We start from the raw sequence: 24,926 nt of genomic DNA, 5'->3' as shown, positions 1-24,926 counted from the left end.
GGGGGGGGGGGGGGCGTGGCGGCGACGTCAACTTGTCACCTAACAAAGACACGCTCGCTCCCGGTCTTTGGGAGTTTGTTTTGAGAAAATACATATGCGGCGTGTGCAGGCGTGCGTGCATGAAGAGCGAGCTTTGGAGGTGTGACATGTGATGTGATGAACTGCAGGCCAGCGTTTGGGGGGGGGGGGGGAGTCAAAGTAAAGGAGGAAAGAAGGGAGGCAGGTGCTCATTTATTAAATAATATCTGATGCATTAATATTCAATCCTTACACAACTACTTGTTTCCACTTTCATCTTCCGTTTCATCTGGAGCTTTAGAAAGGACCCTTTGTGTTACAAACTGGGGATATGGGAGAACCTCACTGTGTATGTTTGCATGTATGTTGCATGATTATGTGTGTGTGTGTGTGTGTGTGTGTGGGGGGGGTGTGATCAATTGCCTTTGCACTTACAGTCAACAGCCCGAGCCTGAAGATCTGTTACGATTCCTTCCCAGAAAAAGGGGAGAAGAAGAAGAGCGAGCTGCAGCTGAGACGACGAGTTCCTGGCACATAAACAGATATAACAAGTTCCCTCCGTCGTAAGATGAGAGAATGTCAATGGGGCCTGACACGGAGACACCCGACCGCCGACCAATCGATAGCTGACATTACACCTCGGCACGTCAAGCCTCTTCAGTCGCCAGTATTAAAGTTTTGCATTACCAATGAGGTCCTGCTGCTGCCGGGTCCCCCCCCCCCTTCCCTTGGTAATTCATGTTTACCAGCGCTGCTTATATTTTGAAGGGTGATTATCCAGTCACATCAAAACCTTAATGAACCTCATTTCACTGGCTGCAAGTTGAATTACAAGGTTTTCTTCTTTTTTTTAAGCAAATGAAATCTAATTTTCAAAGAATTCAAGAGAACCCGTCGCTGATTAAAGTGATTCTGCAGCACAGAAAGACCTTTTCTGCAGCGCGTGTGCTGCTCTACGAGATGGAGATGGTCGGTCATGGCTTTCGGACGCGTCACGTCGTATTTAAGCCGACACTGTCTTCCTCCTCAAGGTTTTCTAAGAGCTGACAGATTTTCCTAACGGGCCAAATTAACTGGCTTTGATAGCTCGCTCATCTCCTCCTAAAGCCAATCAGAACATGTTCACCATCACGGCCACAGAAGGGAAGAACTTTCAACGTGTGTTTCTGTTTTTTTTAAAATCTGGCCTCTGATGTGACGTGGAGAAGAGGGGGCATCCTCGGCGAGCTCGCCGTGCTTTTAATGAAGCGCTGAGCAATTATCAAAGCGACCTCCTATTGATCTCCGCTCTCGTTCGAGGTCGGCCAGACAGATTTTAAGTCTTTTTTTTTTATAGCTCCGGTTCATTACGGGGACTCGGCATCATGGAAACGCATGTCAGGATGTCGGCCATCGTCTGTGTTCATCTGAGCTGGTTTTGCTCTGCAGCTTTAAACAGATTTGATTGTGTTTGTATTTCTAACGGTCATAATATTCTCACAACAATAGAAAGGTGAGCAAGTGAAAAGATTTGGACAGTTATAGTGTTTTTAAGGATTTAAAGATTTGAGTTCAGGTTGATACTGAACACTAAAATCTCACATTTTGTGTTAAAATGTAAGCTTGTAAAGCTCTGCTAAAATCTGCTATAAAAATCTGGTAGTTTTGTTGATTAGGTTTAGTTAACTCAAACGAATCAAGGATGGATTACTGAACAGGCCCAGGGGCCAAAAGTACCCTCTGGCCTTCACCTACAAGTGTCCCTCAAAGAGACACGTACCAACTCAGAAGAGCCTCACAAAAGCAACCGCAAAGAGACAAATTTAAGTGTTTTAAGATTCCTGTTAGTCTGGAGTCTAGTGAGCCTGAGAAGTGTGTGTGCACTTCTTTAGGAGAAGGATCACACACTTGTCCCTTTAGAAACGTTTAAATCTGCGGCCGTGGAGGAGAAAAGAGAAACTCCATCCAGGCCAGAGGAGCTGTCTCTGAGGCCGTGTGGACTTCTCCTTCACGGCCTGACGGAGGCAATAAAACTCGGACTCGTGGAATATGCTGCTGCGCCGCTTTTCGGTCCGCCGCTCCGCCTCCAAACACATCAGTCCGTATTGTTCCAGCGCTGTGTTTACCTTCAGGCCCCGACGCTCTTCATTTTTGCATGGCCACCTGTCACCGAGCTCTCATTTATAACACGAGCGGGTTCCTCGGCCTTCCAAACAATGCCAGAACTGTGAAACTTTCTGTTATATTTATACCAAAAAGAAATATAAATATTTGAACTAGCGTTTAATGCAGGGGGGGGGGGTTTGTGCATTCCATCATATCGTACACAACCTCAATTGTTACCTTGGACGAATCGCCGGGTTGTATTTACTTTGGGGTCCGCGTGAGTGATCTCCGCATTGATGCTGTTTGCCATATTAGTGAGCTAAGACCTGAGGCGCTCCAGCTGAACCATTGCGGCTGTGTACACAATTTAGATGGAAATCCTGTTTATATTGCAAAAGAGGTGTATTCTGTAAGCCTTTCTCCCCATAGTGCTGTATTTTTCATTGTGAAATATTTTCCTGCTGCCGGTGTGTCCCGGCGGGCCTCATATATCCCAGAATGCACCTTCAGCTGTGGATTCACATGTCAGAACATTTGGTACCACTCTCTAACAGGGCGCTCTCTATGAAGGGTTGATCAGTCATTAATTATGGATTTATTAGTGGTTCATACATTCATGTTGACGACTGGTGTCCTCTGACAGTGGGGTGTTTTATGGATTATATAAACAAACAAAAAAAGCATCTGGATGTATTATTTTGGGTTCCTCGAGGTGGAGGTCTCCACAGAACCCCTCAACTCCTAGCAACACCTTTGACTCTATCGTCTGTCAACAACATCGATATTAGAAGATTCTGCAAAATCCTGGACTAAGTTCAGCGCCAAAGTTTTCACGATTTTGTGACGTGGGCGATGCCAACTTTCATATCCAGTGAGTCCTGTTCTGCCTGGGTTTTTAGAGTAGAGAACAAAGTTTAAATGGAGAAACGGCCTATATTTCTACATATTTCTACTCTATTTGCTTGTTAATTTGTGGATCATCGGCTGCTGCCAGAATCGATGCTCCCTCTCAGTTTGGGTCAGCCGTAGTTTGGATTCGGTCTAATTATCTCGGGTGTATGTTCCTCTGGGTTCGACCGTCCTCGGATATTTTCCAGATTCGGTCTCTTTTTAACAAAAACATATTCATATTTATGCCTTTTGGTTTCTGATTGTGCACAGCGAGTTGGACCTGTGACGGTCTTCACCTTTCTGTTAAAGGTTTATTTTTTTGGAGCTTATCCAAATCACGGCTCAAATTTGTTATTTTGTGCTATATAAATAAAATATATTAGACGACAGCTCGAGCTGTTTTCAAGCACCAATTGAGCTCATGTCTGGTTAGATGATCAATTTAGCAGCTTGTAATATTTTTCATGCATCCAAAGAAAGTCATTTAGACTTCAGGTGTGCAGAGATGGTATTTTTCAGCGTTGGCGCTTTAGTGAAAAGCCAGTTTATCCTCATCAAAGTGCTTCTTAAGTTTTACTTCGTGGACTTTACTTTATTCAGTAGGAGTTGCTTTTGATGCTGATTGGCGGGATAATTCAGAGCGCTTCCGTGCTACATTGACCAACATGACTTCCTACAGTAACACGGCCTGGACTTCTTTGAAAAGAAGCAATTTCAGATTATCACGTCCTGATCTGTGCCGCTGTCAGCTGTGTGTGTATACCACCAGGACGCACATGCTTTAGGAAGGCACAGATGCCTCGCGTTGTCGTTAATCTCCCCGAGTGGCTCGCGTCTCGATGGCATCCATATGCAACTTTAATTTCGGCACTTCAAACTGCAGAGGGATAAAGATAGCTTTTGAAGATTGCTTTTCATGTTCGCTACGTTTGTCTAAGTGTAGCGGAGGAGATCTGGACGGTTTTCTCTTTTGTGGCGCAGTTCGGCTTCTTAAATTGAGGAGGAAGAAAAAAAAGAAGAAGTCACTCAGCTCCGAGACAACTTGAAGCATCTGAAAACGGCGGCTTTAGAGGCAATTTCCCGCTATTGTTTAACACTAACGAGATAAACACTTCCTGTCAATCAGAGCTTCTTCCGAAGGTGTCAGATTTCAACATGGTGCTAAATTATCCGCGGTAACAGTCAGCGGTCGGACGAAATAGTGACTGCCAGCTGTTTTGGACAGTTTTACATTTTCTGAACCCGGCAATAAAGTGTCCAGCTTTCCTTCATAACTGCAGCGTTCCCCGACATTAATACGCTTCTACCAAACATCCACGTTATACGATCCCCATTGTTAACAGTTCTCTGTTAGCCTTCATCCAAATCAACTGGCGCTGCTCACAGAGGCCCAGCGCTAAAAGGATGTGGAGCTTTCAGATGGCACCTAAGTGCTGTATTGCATAACCAACGTGCCTTTTTATGGATTAACAGTTTATTCCTTTTGCTGGAGCCACACCAAAGCGGCCCGGTCCTCTGTAAAATATACTGCTTTTGGTGACTTATGAGTGTGGCCTTCATCCAAGTGCCTGTGGCCTTCCTGTTTATTTGTACGGCGGCGCAGGTCGGCAGCGAGGTGGGGTCCGACGGATCCAGCTGAGCATGTGTAAACACTCGTCCTGGGAGCCGCGGTGAAAGTGGCTATTTTCCTCCGGCGAGGGGATTTTTGTTTTACTGCCCATTGTTTTTAACACAGAATCGACCTCTTAAAAACATTGGACACTCTCTCATGGCTCTCCTGTGGCCCGAAGAGTGCTTTGTATATGCCTATTGACAAAATATTTCTGTGTTATGGCATGTGTATACTGCGACTCGTATAAACTGGAAAAGAATCACGAGTGTGCTGGCGGGAACATCTCGGCCATTTCATGCAAGTGCTCCCTAGAAAGATCTCCGGATATACCGACTTAGAAACCCTTCAGAGTAAAACCTCAGACATGCAGACAGAGCTCAGTCTCAGCTCGAGTCCAAACTTACTGCTGCACTTCTCCCAAAGATGAGGATGAGAAAGAATCTGTAAGAAATGACCTGGCTGGACCCATATTAGTACTAGCCTCAAGGAGAATCTATCGCCATATTTAAGTACGCATACACGTTTATTAAAGCGTAAAGAAGTATTTAAAGCTTTTTTTCAAGACTTTAGTGTCTGAATAAGTCACTTCACTAGAAAACTATAACTTGATTTTAGATAATCCAAAATGACCTGTTAAGATGTTTCTCCCTTTTTTCAGTGTTTAAAACTTGCAGAAAATTATAACAAAAAGATTACAATGCCTCATCTGATCATACATACATCTGATCATACATACATCTGATCATACATCATATTAAAGGAGAAACGCATGAAGCCAGACTAGCAGCAGCTTGATTTACTGACGAATAAAATACTTCCATCTCGTTAAATCTTTTCTAAAAACGTTATTTTCTCAAGAGAAACGATCACTCCTCTAGATGTCAACTTGCTCCACAACATTTCTAGGAATAAGTGTCTCTTCCTTAAATCAAGTAAAACTAAAAGGCCAATTTATTCTGTATGCATCTGCTGGCTGCAAACGTCAACGCAGACAATCTGTTCACAGCAAAACATATATAAACGCTCATTAAATGTGTACAGTTCTCTCTGAAACTAAACTGTGCTCAGCCCTCAGAACTTGAGCAGGATAATAAAGTTTTAGTTTGATTACAGAAGAATTCATGGAAGAGGAGCTACTGTATACAGCTGGACACATGGGGGACAAACACACTCCATGATTGTCTTCATGTCAGTTTAACCCTTCAGCGTAATCGCGGGGACGTCCCCAGAGTGACTTGGGGGTCTCTGAGGTTGTTTTTGTCAACACGATACGGGTTGTCCACAGGCCAAACGTCAGGGGCATCGGAGGCTTCGCCGCAGCTCTGACTCAACGAAACTCAAACCGTTTCAGCCTCAACCGGCGGAGAGCAGCCGCTCATCTGCTGCGACACAGCGGAGACCACGAGGACGGTCGATACGGCGACGCCGTTTGGGGACAAGCCGGAGAAGAAATAAATAGAAACCCACATGTGTAGGGTGGTGGTTGGAAGGAGAGGAAGAAGGGACGGGCGGCGGTTTGAGTGTTGCCACTATGTGAAAGCTTCTCCGGGCTGCCGGTGCACTTTGACACCGGTAGCCAAGTCCCGGAGGCCCCGACCGACAGGGAGAAGTGAGCGTTTGTTGCTGCTGAAGGGGTCTGGGAGCGGGATCCAAGCCAGGGTCAGGGGGTGAGCTACATGTCCTAAAAGCAAACTGTAACCTACTTTCACACACACACACACACACACACACACACACACACACACACACACACTACAGTGAGCCACTCAGACATCCAGCCACGGAGTCCACTCTTGTCGGTCTGTTTGCAAAGTCAAAAGGCCACAAGAGAGAAGAGGTAGTTCACCAAAAACTTTGGGGCATCTAACAAAAGTGCCTCAGAGTTCCCAGAGTGCCGTTGGTTTCAGTGTGGGTGTCTCTGATCCCTCAGCCTTGCAGTGTTACTGATATTTGCACAACTGCAGCTAAAGTATACATTTTATATACACCACGATGATGAGATGGTGTTAAACCGCAGATTTAAGTTTAAAATGTCCGTATGCACTTTTGAGTTCCACCTCCTGTCCAGAACTACAAACACTAATGATTGGGACTCTCTAAAGGGGAACAGAGATTTAGTATTTAGAAAGAAAGAAGTGTTAAAATCAAAGCGGCTTCAATGAGGGTCAAGCTCCAAGAACACTGGATCCTACACTTCCCATAATGCAACGTGATTGCTTCTTTCATCAGACACTGCTGAAATGAACTTGATTATCTCCAAGCAGAACCTAAGATACTGCAGTGAGACACAAAACTAGTGTTTCATGAACTGGTTCAATAACAATTCAGACTAGAGGAAAGAAAACGTTCAACATATAAATGTAGGCGTTTAGTTTTTCTATTTGCATATAAGTTTTATAAGACACATTGTTTTTATCAATAAAGATAGTGAAGAAACGGTTATATTAACTAACAACATCGTCACACCTCGTGCATGGAGGAAGAAGTCCTCGCAGCAATTATGTTTCTTCCAAATCGTGTTTGGCAAAGTGAATTAGAAGCATAAAAAAAACATTTTATAGGAGACGAGGTTGTTCTGTTTCTGTTCTGCGTGCTGCCGCCCTGCAGGCCGCCGACCCCCCCAACCTCAGAGCAGCAAACACACCAGCTCAAACACACATGCACACGCACACGCACACACACACACACACACACACACTCACACACACACGGCTGGCCTGTAGCACCAAGAACCAGATCTGCTCCACTCAGGATCATCCGGCCCGTCTTCTCTCTGCGACTCGCTGCTAGTTTGAAGTTTGACTCTGAGGCGCGTTAGGAGATCTTATAGGGTTTGAAGTCGAGAGCCGCGGCACCGACAAGTACCCGCTTCTCCCTCCACCTCCGAGCGTTTCTGCCTCCAGAAACAAACGCAACAACATCGTCTGGTATCTTCCAGATCAAGCAAAAAGGAAGGAAAAAAAACACCACAGAACATCTCCAGGAGGCAGAAATGGTTTCTTCTTGTGGTTGGTGAGGATCAGTGGAGCGTTGATGCTGTTAAAACCTGATCGCCCTCTTTTCTCTGGCCTTGAAGCTCTTCTATACCGGTAGAAACATGTCAGTGCGGATAAGAAACCTACTGCTCACATCTTCTATACATGCCTCAGAAACTGACGAGTGATCTTCACGTTTTAAATTTAAATCTTGTTTGAATTAAAAAGTATTTTTATAAACACAAACGAGTAGCTTTTACTTACATTTCTCACTTTTTAAATTCTGTAACTTTTCACTAGAAGGGTTTTCTATTTACAGGAGTAAAACATCTGGTACCAATTCACCACATCAAATTGCTAAATGTATTAATTAATACTTATACTTCCCCTTACAGTCATATAGCCTCAACGTTAGGACGCTTTGTGATCTTGACTTGATTTAAGGGTCTTTTTTATACTTTTATAACTCAGCTAGCTGCAGCAGAGAGATGCGTCATCATGAGTAATGACACGCAACCAAGGTGCTCTTTCAGACACAAACCCACCAGATTGAAAGTAAAGATGTTTTTGTCAAAAGTTTCTGCTCAGTCGAAGCGAATCTGTTAAAAACAAACAACAACAAAGCTTCAAGGAAGCCCACAAACAATCGTCCAAATGGTTAAAAGGTGCGAAAGAGTAACTCAAAGTTTACATTCCTAGGAGGAAAGTATTGATTTGTAAATGAAGTGGCTGCAGCTCATTCAACAACTCGCTCCATTTCAATGGATTTGCGTCCTGTCAAGACTCACGCGGCTGCACGATGCAGATTTGGTTTTTATAGATACATAGAGATACACGGCAGAAGAAGCTGGAGGTTGTTTTATTCATGCAGGAGTCTGCTGGAAGCTCTCCGGCATGGCGGCAAGTCAAGCGAGGCGAGATAAGGGCTGTACGGAGCAGCAGGAGAACATCAGTTGGGAGAAAACTAGTTGAGCAGTAACCACGGGACGCACCGCCGGAGACAAATATTTCATCAGGAAAGTTCCCAGACACAGGCCGCTTGTGAACGCACCCCGCCCTCACTGCGAGCTGGTAAATATGTGTTTTCCTCTGCGGTGATTGGAGATGGGTTTCACCGCCAGGAATAAATCATCGCAGCTTCTCCAAAAGCAAATACATATCTGTTGCTCAGTTTATTGACAACGTGGAGAGACTGGAGAATAAACAAAGAGAGGAAAGGGAGGAAATGAAGGCGGCTGCCCAATCATGACGCCTGCTTAAGACCTCATTGCTTCCGAGTGCTACTTTACTGTTGCCGTATTTTGACTGAAATCTTAATGCAATGAGGATTAAAGGGATTACAACATAATCTTGAATAATCCAAAGTGCCACGGACGAAGCAGCGCTTGTAATAACGGCGTAAAACCCGTCCGGAGGTCTGACAACATTGTCAGTCACGGCAAGGATTAAATATTTGCGGGAAAAACTTTCGACTAATGCCCGCAAACCATCGTGAGGGGGGGAAAAAAATAAAGCACGGGGGCCAGAAGGCAATTTAGTAATTTAAGAGACATATAGCACCTCTGTAAGTGCTGGCCAGCCCGCTGCCAGGACAAAGCCCAGGCAGACGAGGGGGGGGGACGGGCTTTTTAAGCAGATTTACTCCTCCAATTTTTGTTTTTGATCAATGCTCAGGCAGGTTCATTACACATGTAAAGCAGGGGGGGAATGAAAATGTTCTCACAACCGAGAATCAATTCTTATTAGGTTTACCGAAATGCCATCAACATGTCCATTAGCTTTTCCATTAATTTATATTTATTCCTCAAGAGCAGGGCTTCCTTGTGTATCTTAAGGATTATGTAAAGCATCACCAGAAATGATCTTTTGAGCTAAATAACCCACATTCATCGACGTGAACCCGCCTTTAATTACAACCTTTCACTCAATAACGGCAGCGCTGAAATCTGTTTGGGAGGCACATTAGTGGGATTTGATGCGGACCTCGTCTGGATGCCGATTGAAGTCGTATTGACTCCTCACCAACACACCCAACCCTGAGGTTCAACTGAATGAATACAAAGTGAGAGCAAGGAACAGAACCTACATTTAGTGTACCCGGGTTTGTGTCAGTGAAGCAGCAGCAGAGACGCTGACGACTAAAACAGAGACAGTACAGCAAGAAGACAGACAGCACATGACTCATATAGCTTATATATAAATATATATATATATATATATGATAAATCTGCTCCTTTATATTGAATATTCCATCACTGTGTGCATTCAGGCAGCAGCACATTGTGGCTGCTGAGGAGGAGGAGAGAGTTCAGACTTTAATGCGTTGCATAGGATCAGTCATTTCGTGTTAGTGCCGAGACTTCAAAAAATATCAAGCTGCATTATTATGAAGGGCATGTATCCATAGATATTCTACTTCTTATGTTGTTTTTATGGACTATTAGATCACATCTTTCTGAAATAGGGAGTTCCCATTCAGAACTCCATTAATACATTATGAAAAATAACATTTCATTCCTTTTGAAAGAGTTTAAATGTCCCCGACCTTCAATATTTGAACTTGTCATGAACAGATTATCTCTTCTTTAATAACGTTGTTCTAATATGAAATTCTTCACGTTTGAAAAGTCACAGAGGTGACTTCACTTGTAAAATTCAAAGCTGTCTGCACGTCTGGCCTTTGTGGTGTTAAAGCCGCACATTTCCTGCTGTGTGTCAGTGAAGACGTACTCTCTGACTCGACCTACTGCTGCCCTGCTGCCCTTGGGCAAGGCACTTGACCCCGGGCTGCTGGGTGTCCAGCAGCAGAAGACGACTGGCCGGCTTCCAGTTTAAATAAATAAATAAGAGATGAAAATACTGATGTGCTCTCTCAACCCTCAATGATTGACTAAACAAACTTAGAGAAGTTTGGATTAAACTTGTTTCTCACTTCAAAGAAAATACGTATTGCATCTTCTAGATTAATTAAAAAACACACAAACAAAGTGAGGTTTTGAACTCGAGTGATACATTTCTTTAGCTTAAAATAATAGTCTAGTAGTATTAAACACTAGTTTGACAAAATAACACGAGCTCAAGATCCACTTTTCCCAGAGCTTTCAACCAAATCACACCATAATCAGGAATCTGTTCTCATGCATCCAGCTCCAGCTCCAGCTCTCTTGTCATGGAGATGGATGCTGATAAAGGCAGATGTAATGGTTGACAGATTAAAATATCAGCTCACAACTATTTTAAGTAGCTTGTTAAAAAAAGCAAAAATAATAGATATATTTATATATAAGGGGTTGATTTCTGAGAGCCCCTATTATTGTTATAATGCTTATGAATGCTAAATAGGGGACGGGGGGTAAATCAAGTGTTGCTATCAGCTAAAATACATCTTTAAATTGTGCTCATTCTACATGCTGCCTCTGAAATCAGTGCGCAGTAATCTGACCCACAGTGCTGCCACCCAGTGCAGACTGCCGTCAACAGCAGCCGGCAGTCACTTCCTGTCATGGAAACAGATAACACCCTGGACATGTGTTTTAGTTAGCAACAAGAAGACTGTTTCATAAGCGGGCACTTTACACCGACTCCTCATTTCTCTGAGAAAAGGAGGAAAAAAAAGCTGCCAGGCGGTGCAGACAGTTTATTTCTTCTGCCTATAAGCCATAATGAGGTGGTGCCCTGGGGAATCAGTCGAGCGGAATGTTATTAATGCCTCAAAAAAGCAGGAAAAAATCCTCGGCACCTTCTGCGGCCGCGGCATAAAGGCAGGAAAAGACTGTCAAACAATTAAAGTGAAGTGAATTCCCTGAGATGAAGGGAAAGAGAGATAGAGAGAAAAACAAGTGGACGGGCGTGTGAGAGGACGAGGAGAGGAAACGATGAGCTCGGGAGGTCAGGAGTCATTACATTTAACTCTGCATCCCACCGTCTCTAATCAGCTGGCTTTACGAACACACGCATCACAACACTCTTTAGATGTGTTGCATATTCTCACTTCCTGTTACCTCTGCTCCAATACCTAACTTTGAAAACATGGAACCGTAACTGCAGGTGGACACAGGAAGTCTTTGTCTTATAAGAAGACGGTAAAGTATGTCAACATCCTGGCGCATCTTTTAAAATCCAAAATCAGCTGCAAAAGGCTCACGTGGAACGACCACGACCTCTTGAAATGTGTTAGTTTACACTTTAGATTTAGGAAACAAAACTGCTCCACAAAGACCATGGTTTGGACTAGAGAGATGCAAGAAAACCGAATAGATAGAACATGTTTCTGACATGTGACTGGCTGATAACGCATACTGATTATTCTAACTTAATTACAATAATAAAACAGAGTATTAAAGAAGCATCTACACTGAAGACAGTAAGAGAAGCGAGGGTCCTAGACTCGCTGTCCTCTTATACAGGACCATGCTACTCAAAGTAAGAGCCGAAGAGGAGCAGATAAGTCACTTGAAGTGGTTGTTTTTTCGTCAACCAAAAAGCTCAAGCAGGCAGGGTCTTGCTCAAGGGCACGTCACCAGGGATGGACACAGAGGACGCCATTCAAATTGTCCTCCGGTCTGAAATCCAATCTTCGCTCCTGCGTCCCTGTAGGCCGAGTTAATGCCACAGAGCTGCAACACAGAAGTGTGCGACATATTTTCATCTCCATTGAAAGGAACCCCGATGACTCCCATTTAATCTGCTTAGTTACATCCTCCCGGTCTCCATTGTTTCTCCCGATGTGTCAGGGCGACATCCTCCACGGAAGACGCTGTCACCGTCAAAGCTCGGTGGCCCCCGGCGGGTCGAGACCCCGCGAGCGACGCAACCTCATTGTCTGTCCTCACCTTTGTGTCTTTGTGTCTTTTATGGACTGTCGCATCGGCGGGTTGTTCAGACGTGACCGCTCAACAAACACAGTTCCCACAGGAAGTCAAGAGCGAAAAGACAAGATGCAGGGGAAGCATAAAGGAGGAGAGGTGAGCGCCGTGACACCTCCAGCATAACTGCAGCGAAGAGAGAGACTCAGTCTCCAACAGACGACGGTGTATCAGGGATATCGTGTTAAAAATATACAGATATATATGCATATTATGAAGCCAGGGGACGCCACAAATAAGGGGGTAATATTCTGAGAAAAAAATCAAAGTTACTATAAAAAAAATGTATATTCTCTGAGATTATAAAGTCACAAATGTACAAAGAAAACTTTTTTTTGTCAAAGAACAACGCTTCACTTTGCAAGGTTGGATCAATCTCACAACACAGATGTCACCATTAAACACTGCAGTAATGTGAGCCGCCAAGCGCCACATGTATTTATTATATTAGTATTTATTCATGTTCATAAATGAACACAGAAGGAACATGAAAGAACACGCGTACATGCGTCTGTCAGGACCTGATGCTTCTTCCCCTGAATAATAAACAAGCGAGATAGCGATAAATTACCGACATTTCTGATCCTTTGTTGACTTTCTCGTGGTCCTAAATCACAGTCCGGTGGTACGATGTGATGGAGGCCATTCATCTGCATACACATCTGAAAACTTAAGTTTACAGCAGCAGCACAAACTAGGCCAAAGACAACAGTCCCTCCAGCTTTCCACTGAAGTGAATTCTGTCCTGTTTTCGGGACCGTACTGGGGCCTCGCTCGTCACACCCATCAGCTCTGATATGCTGACAATCCCCTCATTAATGTGAACAGTGCAGCCGGGTTTGAAGCACCAGAAACCCCTTCAGCCATTTCCCTAATGGTCTGCGAGCCGGCCGACCCGGGCGCAGCCGAGCGCTCGCCTCGGCGGTGGAGCCGGGACGGTATTAGAGGTCCTCTCGCTGCGAGCTGAGCAGCCATGATGGCTAACCACCACACCAGAGGCCCCTTTGTAAAGTGTTGGGGTGAGAAAAAAGGAGAAACAAACAGCTGAGCCTGTCACAGTCCGACATCAGGGCTCAGCGGTCTGTCAACATTTACCAGCAGATAAAGACAGAGAGGCGAGAATCCTCAGCCCTGGAGAGCACATCGTGTGTTTCAGAGAGAAAGTGTGTGTGAAAAGATGCAGGGCGAGTGCTTATGTGTCTTTTCTCAGTGACAGCAGCCAAACAGAAAACACTCATGCAGGGAGGAAGACGGCGCAAGTACATTAGAGCCCCCCCCCACCCTCCACTCCCCCGCCGCCACTTCGATGAAAAGTGACGATGTAAAAGCTCTGACAAATAGGAGCGGATCCCGCCTCCCCTGGGCTCAAACCGAGCTGCATCCCGATCTTCGGCCTGTGGGCTCTTCGCTCCGTTTGGAGGAGGAGAGGGCGATCACAAGCTCCGCTAGCTTAGATGTGTTTGAGACAGACGCTGGGCAAAGATTTGAGATTCGACTAATAAACAACGAGGGGATTCGACAGCACAAAACAAGCTCTGTGAAACAGTCGGGGTGCGGGGGGGATTCTAATGAAGCATATACACAAGCATATATGCTTTTTCTCTTTCGTTTGCTGGGACATTTGTTTGCTAATTGGTCCTCGGATGACGAAGAGCTCCGCAAAGGTTTCTCTGAAGCTTGTCGAGGAAACAACGCGTGTGCTTCAAACGGTGCACTTTTCAGAGGATAATTCAAGGGGAAGTGGTCATAATAAGGCGACAATGATTGTTGAATCAAGACATGAAAATGTGATACTTCAAGGGAGTAAGTGATGCCAAACAGGAGGAACTAGGTCAAGTTCAAATAAATACATACTGACTATTTCAACATTATCAGTTTTTAAAGTGAAGTATTTACTGTATTTACAGTTTGTATTGAAGCCGTTTGTTAAAACTAAACCTGAATAGAAGGATCTTTAACCCATTAACTATGATATACAATGAACACTGCCTCTCAAGGCGTTTGTCCCTTTACTTTGTAATCTACTTTAGATTTCAACATAAATCGGCTTTATGGCTCAAAGTTGCTAGTTTCAGAGCTAAAAAAGTGACAAAATTACACTGATGTTGCAAAAAGAGGAAAGATGAAGGGAACACACGTTAACATGGAAAGAAATGGGACAGGAAGCAGCAGGGCTGATGGGTAATGTGGTCTTAAATCTGAGAAAAACTACTGTTGGCAAGAGGCTTTTCTTTAACAATATATCACCTCAACCGCAACCACTTGTTATTGATTCTGCTGAGGTATTTAATCTTTAAAAATGGAAGGAATTTGTCCTTGATTATCATCCTACATGTCTTCAATGTGCAGCGTTCTTGTGCAAACCACAGCAGCGTCTCCAGTTCCTTTCCTACATGTCATCTAATGTCACAGCGGAGCTCTTTGGACACTTACGGTACTCTGAGGAGGCATGTGAGGTGCAGGTCACGTGATTTAAGGAGTCTCCCACATCATCTTCTGGTTTCCACATATGTGTCACCTGTCGGTGCAATTACAGTCGTCCGCGGGCCAGCCGCTCCGGCCTGACTGCAGAAGACAAAAAGGCGTCCGTCACCGCCGGTTTGCTGCGGCGTCGCGGTCGCTTCGATGTCACGGAGCTGACGTGACCGAGGTTCGTCTCCCTGCAGCCAGAAGACGACAAGAGAAGAAGAATATTATTTACTCAAATGTCCGGCTTGATGCCACCGACTCCGAATCTACATGGCAGGTTTCTGGGAAAGTGAAAATCATCCACTTGTCCATTTCAACACCAGTTGTTTAAATCCACTTGATTAACGTTGTCTTGACTGCACATGAAGGGAAACGGGGGAAGAAGTTTTATTAAGTTTCACATCACCTAAAATAGTACGACAAACAGAGCGACGACTCCCTCAAACACCAAACACAGGGTATTTGGATAGAGATCACCCAGCAGGTGGGAGACATGGATGACAACGATACACTTATATATATATATATATATATTATACATGTATATACATACTATATGGAATGGGGATAGCCACAACATTAGCATTACATTTGGGGTATAACGCGTATGATGTGTGCACATCGTATTTTCATCGCACTGGTGAGAAAAAGCTTTGAGCTTTGAGAATGACTGCGTAGGTTTCAGTGGCAATGGTGGCCTAAAGGCCACTTTAACACGAGGGTACTTATTTAAAGGGTCCCCACTATATAAGAAAAGAGTTGTGTATCTCCTCAAACATTTAGAGACATGTCTGCCTCGTGAATTCACACCGTCAGCCGTATGATTTAGTGGAGGAGATTGAGTGGATCGTCTCAGCTCAACTCTGCTGGAATGTGATGGAGGAACCAGGTTGGGTTTCATGAGCAGGTGTCTGTTGTTTTTCTCCCTCGCGTTTCTCACACTGTTTCACCACCTGTTCTCGTCTCCACTCCTTCCCAGGTTTTTGTTTTTTTCCTCTCTGTGAAGGGTTTGTCAGAGAGCAGAGTGCGCAAACATGCAGCTTGGATTATTAATGTATCAGGTGCATACATTTATTTTTATCTGAATTAGCACAAGGTCTTTGGCCGTTGATCGGTTGTTGAACAGCAACAGAAGGACGAGTTAAAAAAGTAAAAGTTTCTACTAATACAGCTTCGGAGAAGAAGATATTTAGGTCCTGATTTTACAAAAACATGCAGGAAGGACTTCTAGTTTCACTTTTGGAGCATTTGCTGAAAAAAACTAAATATAACACGGGATGCTGTGATGCATTCAATGACCTGTGCACTCTAATCTGCTAATAAAACCAAAGGATTGTAAATGAGAAGCTTGCTACATCCCATCACCTAATTCATTCTAAGCGTCCATGGCTCCATCAATAACGGGAGGAATGCTGCCATATTGATCTGCATAACATCTATTATTGCCCGGCTGTAGACGAGGACATGCTTCTTGTGTTTCTAGGAGAGACGGTCTCAGGTTATGACAGGAGATGGAGGAGTGCTCTCGTAAAGTGGAAGAAGTACAAAAGAGAAGAAGTGATTGTCGGCGTGTCGGCCAGTGTTCCCCCTCTTTGCTCCGACACACGTTACACATGTCAATGTATTTGTTCAAGCAACGCGGCCGCCGGTCCCTGCGAGGGCCGTGCACCGCTGCCTCCTCTCTCCCCCTCGTCTCTTCTTTAAAAAGCTGGGGCTCTTGCTTGAATGCTCTCTGTGTCCATGCCCAGTGCCCTAATCCAGGGCCTGCTCTTCCTCTAAGCAGGGAGTTAACTTAATCCCTCTCATTTAGGCAGCTGCACTGCCGGGAACTATGGGAAAAAAAAAAGAAGAAGTTATAACTCTGTGACAGACACTTTCAGCTGTTGTGACGGCACCTCCCCGATTCAGCTGCCTTAACATGCAACTCTCACTCTCGGCCCGGTATTTTAATTTGGCTGTGAATAATGCATGCGGGGCGCTGAGCATGGAGAGCATAGAGGGAGGTATGCATGGCTGCGGTGATAGCTGTGTGACTGAAGGCAGAGTCGGCGTAAAGCAGAGGAACACTGTGCAACACTGACTGGCATCTCTGTGCAGGAGGAGCTGACTGCCAACGCGGGGAAAGTAAACGGTCATTCCCAAACACACCAACAGAGACACGGAGTTGAACTTGATGTGAATGATCGCCAGAGTAAAGAGGAAGTGTTGGAGTTTGTGGTGCAGGAGGTCAAAAACGAAGGAAATCTGTGCGTAATTAACTGAATGATTGTAGAGCTTAAAAGTGAAAACGTTTTTTAAAAATGTGCTTATTTTGCCTGATTAACCGTCTAAAAGCCAAAACGATCTAATTATTATAATCATCACAATGATGTGAATCACAGAAAAGCAGCAAATCCTCTCTGGAACAAACACCATGTTGAAGGATTCATCTTCTGACTACAACTAATAAAAGACGAGCTCCATCAGTTGACAACTATTCAATTAATTGGATAATTGATTCCCCGGATTGATTAATTCCATCTTCTTAAAAAAGGTGAAGATTTTCTGGACATTTGAGGACGTCCTCTTGGTCTTTAGGAAACACTAATCGATCAATCAAGAACATAAACAGATTCATTGACAATAGAAACCTTCGTCAGTTGCAGCCGGAGATAAAAGATGCAACACGAACCACACTTTCAGCTCGGCAGGACTTCTCCTCCCTCTGAAACAACTTCACACCTCTGCACAACCTCTCATTAAAAACCACCAGCGGAGGTCAGAACACACAATTTACAATTCCTGCAAACATCTGAGCTACTTATCCGTGAAATTTCCAACCTCACGATACAATTCAGAGGAGGGCAACGCCGGTCAGCACAACTAGCTGCCTCCTTTATCCTTCGCCCACATCTGGCACTTCCAGCCTGCTGAGCATTTGTAATGGGCCTCGATTAGAGCGCAGGACGGACGCGGTAATAAGCTCTGGAACCTTGTCAAGCGAGAGGTCAAATCACAAGACAAATAAATAGGAAATTGCTCCCTGCGAGCCTCCTCACTGTCACCCTTTGCTTGTTACCTTGAGCACTAAAAAGGTATTTATCAGACTCCCTCCCCGCCGCTTAAACCGGCATCAGCGCCGCTCTGAGGGCCTTAATTGCGCTCCGGTCTCAGGAGTTCACTTGGTGAAGTGCAGGTGTGGCATCCAAGAAAAATAATTGAACAAACAATTATAATGTGTTCCCACACTGCCGGTTAGAGCTACAGGCAGCCCCAAATATATCACCGGAGGAGTGTTGAAATGCTGCAGAGATCTACGACTCTTGTGTGTATTCTGGCAGCGACCGTCCCTCCGCCCTGGGAAAGAATCTGCCCTGCAAACATGCGAGACATTCACAGCCTCTCCTGGTGTCTTTCCTTCCAGAAAAAACAAAAAAAAGAGACAGCGTTCCCGTCTGCTGCACCTCGTGACGGGAAACCAACGCCACCTCAGGACGTCAACACGTCTCGGGCCTCAGCGCCTCGGGGGTGGAAAAAGATCCCCAACCCAAAACACGCAGCACAGACCCGGACCGGCCCTTTGGGGTGCTCGTCACTCCGCGGAGCTCTTTTGTTTCTCGGCTCGTCCCATTGTCCCTTCAGACGGGTGATTGTTTTTGTTAGATGACAAACGGTACGGCTTCTCTGTCGCTGGATTTATTTTTACAGGACAGCTGGAGCTGGAAAGAGCTGGTGGAAAATGTTCAACACAGCAGAGGTGGATCAGTGTCAAACTGAAATAATACTGAACATGTAGGTCCAGTGCTAGCTGTTTCCAGTCTTTATGCTAAGCTAACCAAACCAGCTTCATATTTACAGACATGAGAAGCTGGTTTCTAAAAGTTCATGCTGGTACTGATCCACAAACTACTTGTTCTTTGTTTCTCTCTTTACAAACTTGTTGAGAACTCACAATAGTGAGGACACCATCTCTCTGGAGGCCTTAACTTTAGAAACAAACATTTTAGACGGCACTTCTTATTTTGTCACATTTTGAGCGTGGAACACCAGGTTATGCGTTCAAACCGTTTTGGAAGCGAAACCTTCAAATGAATCTTCAAGTGCGCATTTGCTCGATCAATCTGATTTGTACTGCTCCCAGAGGAATTCTTCTTCCATGCAGGAGGACTTCAGCTATGGCTGCTTTGCTTCTCCAGCTCTTGTCTTCCTCTCCTCCTCTCTTTCTCTTTCGCTGTTCTTCCAGAGATGCGTCGTTGTTGGCAGTGCTTATGTAATAACAGATGGAAGCTAGAAATTAACACGTCTTGCCTCTCTCGTTATTCTCCTCTCTCCATTTATTTTTAATGCTGTGAGCATGAGCGTCTCTCGTTCTCTCCGACTGTCTCTCGCCGTGTGTGTGTGTGTGTGTGTGTGTGTGTGACCCCGGCAGGCCAGCAGCACCTGTCAGGAGTGTATCCACCGTGGTTGCGTGCCTAATTAGCACACAAGGAATTTGGTGGCACGAATCGCGCAGCATCGATGGGAAGAAAAGAGTGTGGGGTGCAATTAGGATTTGTTGGCATGTACGGAACACACAGCGAAGAATCAAACAAGGAGGAGGAGGAGGAGGAGGAAGAGGAAGAGAGGTTGGGGTGTGTTGGTGTGGGGGCTGAGAGATGCATCTGTGGCCTGATACTACTATACTTTTATTACTTATAAGAAATTTGACTTTTGTTTAATTTTGAAGTGAACCTGCCCGTCTGAAATTCCACATATGCTGAAGTGAGCCAATCACACGTCACATTAAATCCAAGAACGCTTGATATCTGGATCGTCAAGTAATAATATCTACAGAAATACTGTAGATGGAGATCAGATTTAAATCCTAATACAATGAGATATAATACACATAATGCATGTATCATTTTACCCCTCGGACACTTTCACTCTCTTTCTCACACTTTTAAATCATTCTTGAACAGTCGTACAGAAGCGTGCATGTTCTCAGGCTGCTGAAGCCGCATCTCATCATCCTGCTCCTCACACGGAACCTGTTCCCTGTCCCGCTTCCTCTCAAGGCGCAGAGGTTCCCACTGAAACCCCTTCTCTTGAAAACACAGATTTCACTTTCTGCTGCCACTCAGACTTTGACAGAAAGAAAGTAAAGTTTGAAAGAGGAAAGAAGAAGGAATAACAGATAAAGAATTCATAGGTTACATCTTTTAGCATCAAGCTCATGCGGCCACAAAAGGGTCTAATGCCGAGGACTTTGACGACGCTGTGATGACCAATCACTGCTGAACAAAGTGAGGACTTCTGAGGAAGAGGAGAAAGGGAAAGGCGGCGGCTGCTGGAAGCGATTGTGTCGAGGTTTAACTTTGTGTCCACCACATGATTTATTTATCAACACGACGGCCGTTTTCATGGTTAGATTGGGGCGACGGGGGGGCTGCTGGGAAGTTAAGACGAGGAGAGGCAGCTACAAGGAGCATACATGACCTCAGCTTGACGAGAGGGAATCAAAAAGATCACGATAGCTCTTGTGCCCACAACACTGAAAGGGAACAAATGGCTCTTTAATATTTCCATGCATACTAAAAAGGAAAAAAAAAAACATGAGAACGGTGATGAATAAAACAAAAAGAAGCAACAAGAAAGGGCTGCAGTGGCGGCGGCGGCGTCTTTGTGGGGCAGAGAGGAAATATGCGCCGTGTCAAAAGCCGTCGTCTTTTTATCTAATGGGTGCGGCGGCTGTAATGCATCCACGTGGCCCCCGCTTTAATAATTGAACAGACATCGGGGCGGCACCTGCTGGGAGCCCAAATCATCGCCGCAGCTTTGAACGAACCGCTGTGACATTACGGCATCAGGCACGGCAACGCAGGCAGCGCCGAAACACAGACAGACAGAGGGGAAGAGAGAAATAGAGGATGCATTCGAGGCGGCGAACATGGCCCGAGGCTACAGAGTAATGAGCACTTCTCCACGGAGGCTTCACCCGTTCACTATCTGGAAATGTTTCTTGTCTTAATAAATCCTAAATGTGTAATTTACTCGTGAAACAGGAACAACAAAGCAGCTGACATTCCTCTCTCGCCCTCTTTTCCTCTGTAAAACGATAGAAATCACACCGTCCTCAGGTGGAGACGCAGCGCCCTCAGATCTCCCCCTCACCCCCTCACCCCCTCCCTCCCAGACCCCAAATTGCAAAGTCATTGAAATTCTTGGTCTGCTTTTGCGGGAATTATAAAACCTTCTGAATCAATTACAACATCAATCGGGTTGAAATCTGCAGCCGATGAATATGTATAAAAGTACACACACACGCGGCTAATTAAACAAGGCCGTCAGGAATCACTTCAGACAGGTCGTGCAAACGCACAGTGAGCATACATTAACCAGCAGGAAGTTCAGGCCAACAGACAGCTGATGCAGGAACTGAATGCTGAGTGAACATAGATGCTAATTCGGTCTGCTCAAAACAAGGTTTAACATTTCGTTTTTCCTTGTACCACAAAAGATAAAAGTGCAAAATGCCTTTTGACTTCTTATTCTGGAAGTATTTGGAATAAAACATGTTAATTTCTGCTGCTGCTTTTGCTCCTGATCTTTTAAATCGAGATGACGGCTTCTCGAACATGCACCAACGTCACAAACCAAAGACAATCCGTTTGTTCTCGTCGGTACTGAACACAGAAGTCCGTCCTGCGCTCTGTTACCTTCACATGACACACACACACACACACACAGAGAACTGATGTTCACTGCACAACTTTAGGGTGGATGAAGCGTTTAAACGCAACAGCGTCACCAGGTGCAACAGTCTTAAAACTCTCACTTCTTTCTTGTTTTTCTTTTAGGAGAAATACGGCTTTGCGACCGACAACAGCAGGAATATGAAGCTATAAAAGCTCAGTAATGGGACAGAAACTACTCATCCAGCAGGAAACTTTATCAGTGGATTGCTTTAGATTGAACTTCTTTTATCAGAATGTTTCTCCGTGCACACACACAGTAAGGTAACAATTCTTCATCTCGTTTTACAACTCGACCTAAATAAATAAAGTTGATGCAGCTCGTTGTTGCCAATGAGGTTGCAGATAACTTGAGTCCAAAGAGTGAAATCTCCACTTGGTGATTTCGACTGATGAAAAGTATGTTGCCTCGTGCAGTTTAATCTTATTCTCCTGCTGGATAAATGCCTCCAACGGCTGAAAACATTCACATTAGATATAAATCATCGCACTTTAATTCCCCGTCTCCGTTTCTCTTGACACAAAGTTACCCGAGCATCTCGACAGAGGAGGACTTTTATGATTTAAATCTGTTGTTTTTTGCGTTCTGCTCCTCGGCCAGTTGTCCCCGGGCCGTTGTTCTGTCTCTGCCCGTGTCTCCCGTCCTGAGATGTGCTGCTTGCTCACAGAGCTGAGGGAAGGAAGGAAAAGGGGGAAGGAGAGCCCAGCCAAGAGGCCCCAGGGCCGCGGCCCTCTCTGGACCCCCCCAACCCCGGGTCACTGAACACCTCGGGTCAGCCGGTCCCGCTCGGCCTCCTTGTGGGGGAATCGCCCGGCTACCGGATTGAGGAGGGAGGGAGGAAGGGGAAGGAGGAGGCAGCTCCCCCCGGTGTCTCGTGTAATCAACATTTAGAGAACAGCTGGAAGGAGGAGTGTGTGTGTGTGTGTGTGTGTGTGTACATGCGTGTTTTCTCACGTTCGGATACATCTGATCTCTCGTATGTGTGTGCTCGTGTAAACGGCCTCTGCAGCGTTAGCGAGTGTAGATGTGAGTGTGTGTGGTCGGTGTGTATTCCCTGCTGGCCCTCAGCGCTCAGAGAGGGTTCAGTGTCGGGGTCTCTGCCTGCAAATAAAACTCCTCCTCTGGGTGCCAACATGCCCGACTTTGGGCTGAACTGTCAGAGCGAGGAATTTCACATTTGCAAGAGAAGAAACGCTCAAGACGGATGTTAATATTTACAGTTTCAAAGTATCAAAGAATAAGTGGAAATCACAGCCTGTCATTACGTTTACGTTGTATTTTAAATCAGCACCATTTGTATGGGCTCCTTTTAAAAGGAGCATACCAGGATTTTTTTGCAACTTTTGGGCCCTTAGTCGCAGCTTTCACGGCTCATTCTCATAAAACCCAACAAGCATCCATTTAAAGATCCTCAGAACAAATGCAGCCGACCCGAAGCACGAGAGAACACCAACAGCAGCACGATGCGCCACCATCCATCAAGCAGAGGAACAATACACGTCATTTATCCTTAACTTAAGATGCACCAGCTGAACTAAGACACACAGACCTGCACCCTACCAAACCTTTGTAGAATGAAAGAAACACATTGCAATCAGTTAGCGCAAAGGGTTAAAATAAAGAACGACTGGGAGCACCTGACCACAGAGAGCTCTTATTTTGGTTCCTTCCCTGAAATGCATTGTTTGTTTTGGATATAACAATACTGCATTCGCCTCGGGTGCAGTGCTAATGCAACAGATAGCTCTGTGTCGCACAACATTTGAATGGACCATCTGACTAATTACAGCGGCGTACGATCAAACCGGGCTCCAGAGAACCTGTGAACACCCTGAACGTGGCCTTCCGGTCAGGAAGAGGAAGCTGCCTCATTGTTGCTGCCAGAAATGATGATTTCAATAATTTTCTATAATTTCCAGCATCTAAACAGAGCGAACCAAGTCAGGAAACAAAGCTGGGGCCCGCCAAGCTCCGCCTCCCCCAGGAAAACACACACACACACACATACAGCGAGGCCTATGAGAGCGGCTGCCATCTAAAAACAGCTTCTGCAGCTGGCGGCCGCATTTCAGCGCTCGCACCCGCAGTCGCAGTTTACTCCCGCTAAATGTATGGAATCAGGCTCTCGCTAAAAACTACAATTACAGGTGATATACAGATTGAAATCATAGGGGCCGCTTTTTTGTTGAGGAAAATTGTCCTAATGAGCGGTTTGGCGATTGGTGGGGTGGAGGGGAGGGAAGGGTTGGTGCTGGTGCTGGAGGAGACTGTGAAAGTCTTTTCTCTTCAAGTGTGTGTGTGTGTGTGTGTGTGCTGGGGAGGTGTTGGGGGGGCACAAACAGCTGCACCTGCTGCTGTGGCGCGCACTGCCACAGTTAATGATATCGGATGATATCATTAGGCAAAGTGCTCATAAACAGATGTTGGAGGCGCTGCCTAAACAGTGTCAGCTGAGCCGGTTTGCATTTCTGCGAACATATTATTTATATAGGGCATTTAAGTTTGTTATGTTAATAACCCCTCTGTTAGCATGCAGGATGTGGCACAGGGAGGATTAAACTGCACCTCCGAGGCTGATCAGAGGTGTGAAGAGCTGACAGGAGATCAGTCTAGACGAGACCAGCACAGCTGGGCCTAATCCAGATCCACCCGAGTCCTCATCTAGGCCACAACATGATCCCGATTTCAAATCTAGACCTCAGAGATGATTCGGTTTAATAAACGTCGCTTCAACATGGAGTTTCTTTCTCAGTTAAAGGTGCAAAGGATTATGGGTTCAATTTAGGATTTTCAAACTAAAATAGGATGTGATGTTATAAACTGTGAGGCATCTTTAAACCACTAACTTTGATCACGGATTGCATCAAGTGAAGGAAACATCCAATAAAACGGCACATACCGAAGCAGCAGCTTGGGGAGCGTCACCGTCCCAGGGAGGCTGGATTTCTGGTTTCTCTCCTCACCCGTCTGTCTCTCCGGCTTCACCCTCTACTGACAGAAACCAAAGTGTGTGTTCAGGTGAGGTAACAGGTGCAGCTTGTTTACCTCTGATCCTCAGTCTGCTGTCAGGTTGCAGGGTTCTAGTTAGAGGAGTGTTTGTGCAGGTGGAAGGTGTTTCTTCTTTGTGTTTGTGGTTCACTCAAACAGGAAGTGAACCACAAACAGCAGCAGCGGAAAAGGTCCATCTGAGCTAATCTACTGCAATGACACTGAGGTGCACTACTGCCCCCTTCTGCCTCGGAGGGTTGAACCATCAATCCTCTCTGGCCAAATAAAACCGGCTGCATGCACCACCTC

At 45.3% G+C, this 24,926-nt stretch overlaps 1 long non-coding RNA gene across 1 annotated transcript in view; it reads right to left on the bottom strand.

The window, feature by feature from the left end:
• The window catches only part of LOC116386200 (uncharacterized), a 35,004-nt gene extending 10,291 nt beyond the window's left edge, over positions 1–24,713 (bottom strand). The window contains exons 1-2 of the long non-coding RNA XR_004212949.1: positions 24,529–24,713; positions 14,880–15,106 (exon numbers count right to left, since the gene is read on the bottom strand). This is a non-coding gene — a long non-coding RNA (uncharacterized LOC116386200). The remainder of the gene's footprint in view (positions 1–14,879; positions 15,107–24,528) is intronic.
• Between the last annotated feature and the right edge of the window lie 213 nt (positions 24,714–24,926).

Source organism: Anarrhichthys ocellatus, unplaced genomic scaffold (assembly GCF_004355925.1).
Source record: "Anarrhichthys ocellatus isolate YVR2014 unplaced genomic scaffold, GSC_Weel_1.0 scaffold12, whole genome shotgun sequence".
In the NCBI taxonomy this organism is placed as follows: Eukaryota; Metazoa; Chordata; class Actinopteri; order Perciformes; family Anarhichadidae; genus Anarrhichthys; species Anarrhichthys ocellatus.
Note: the sequence above shows the minus strand (reverse complement) of the source record. Positions and strands in the feature narration are given on the sequence as shown.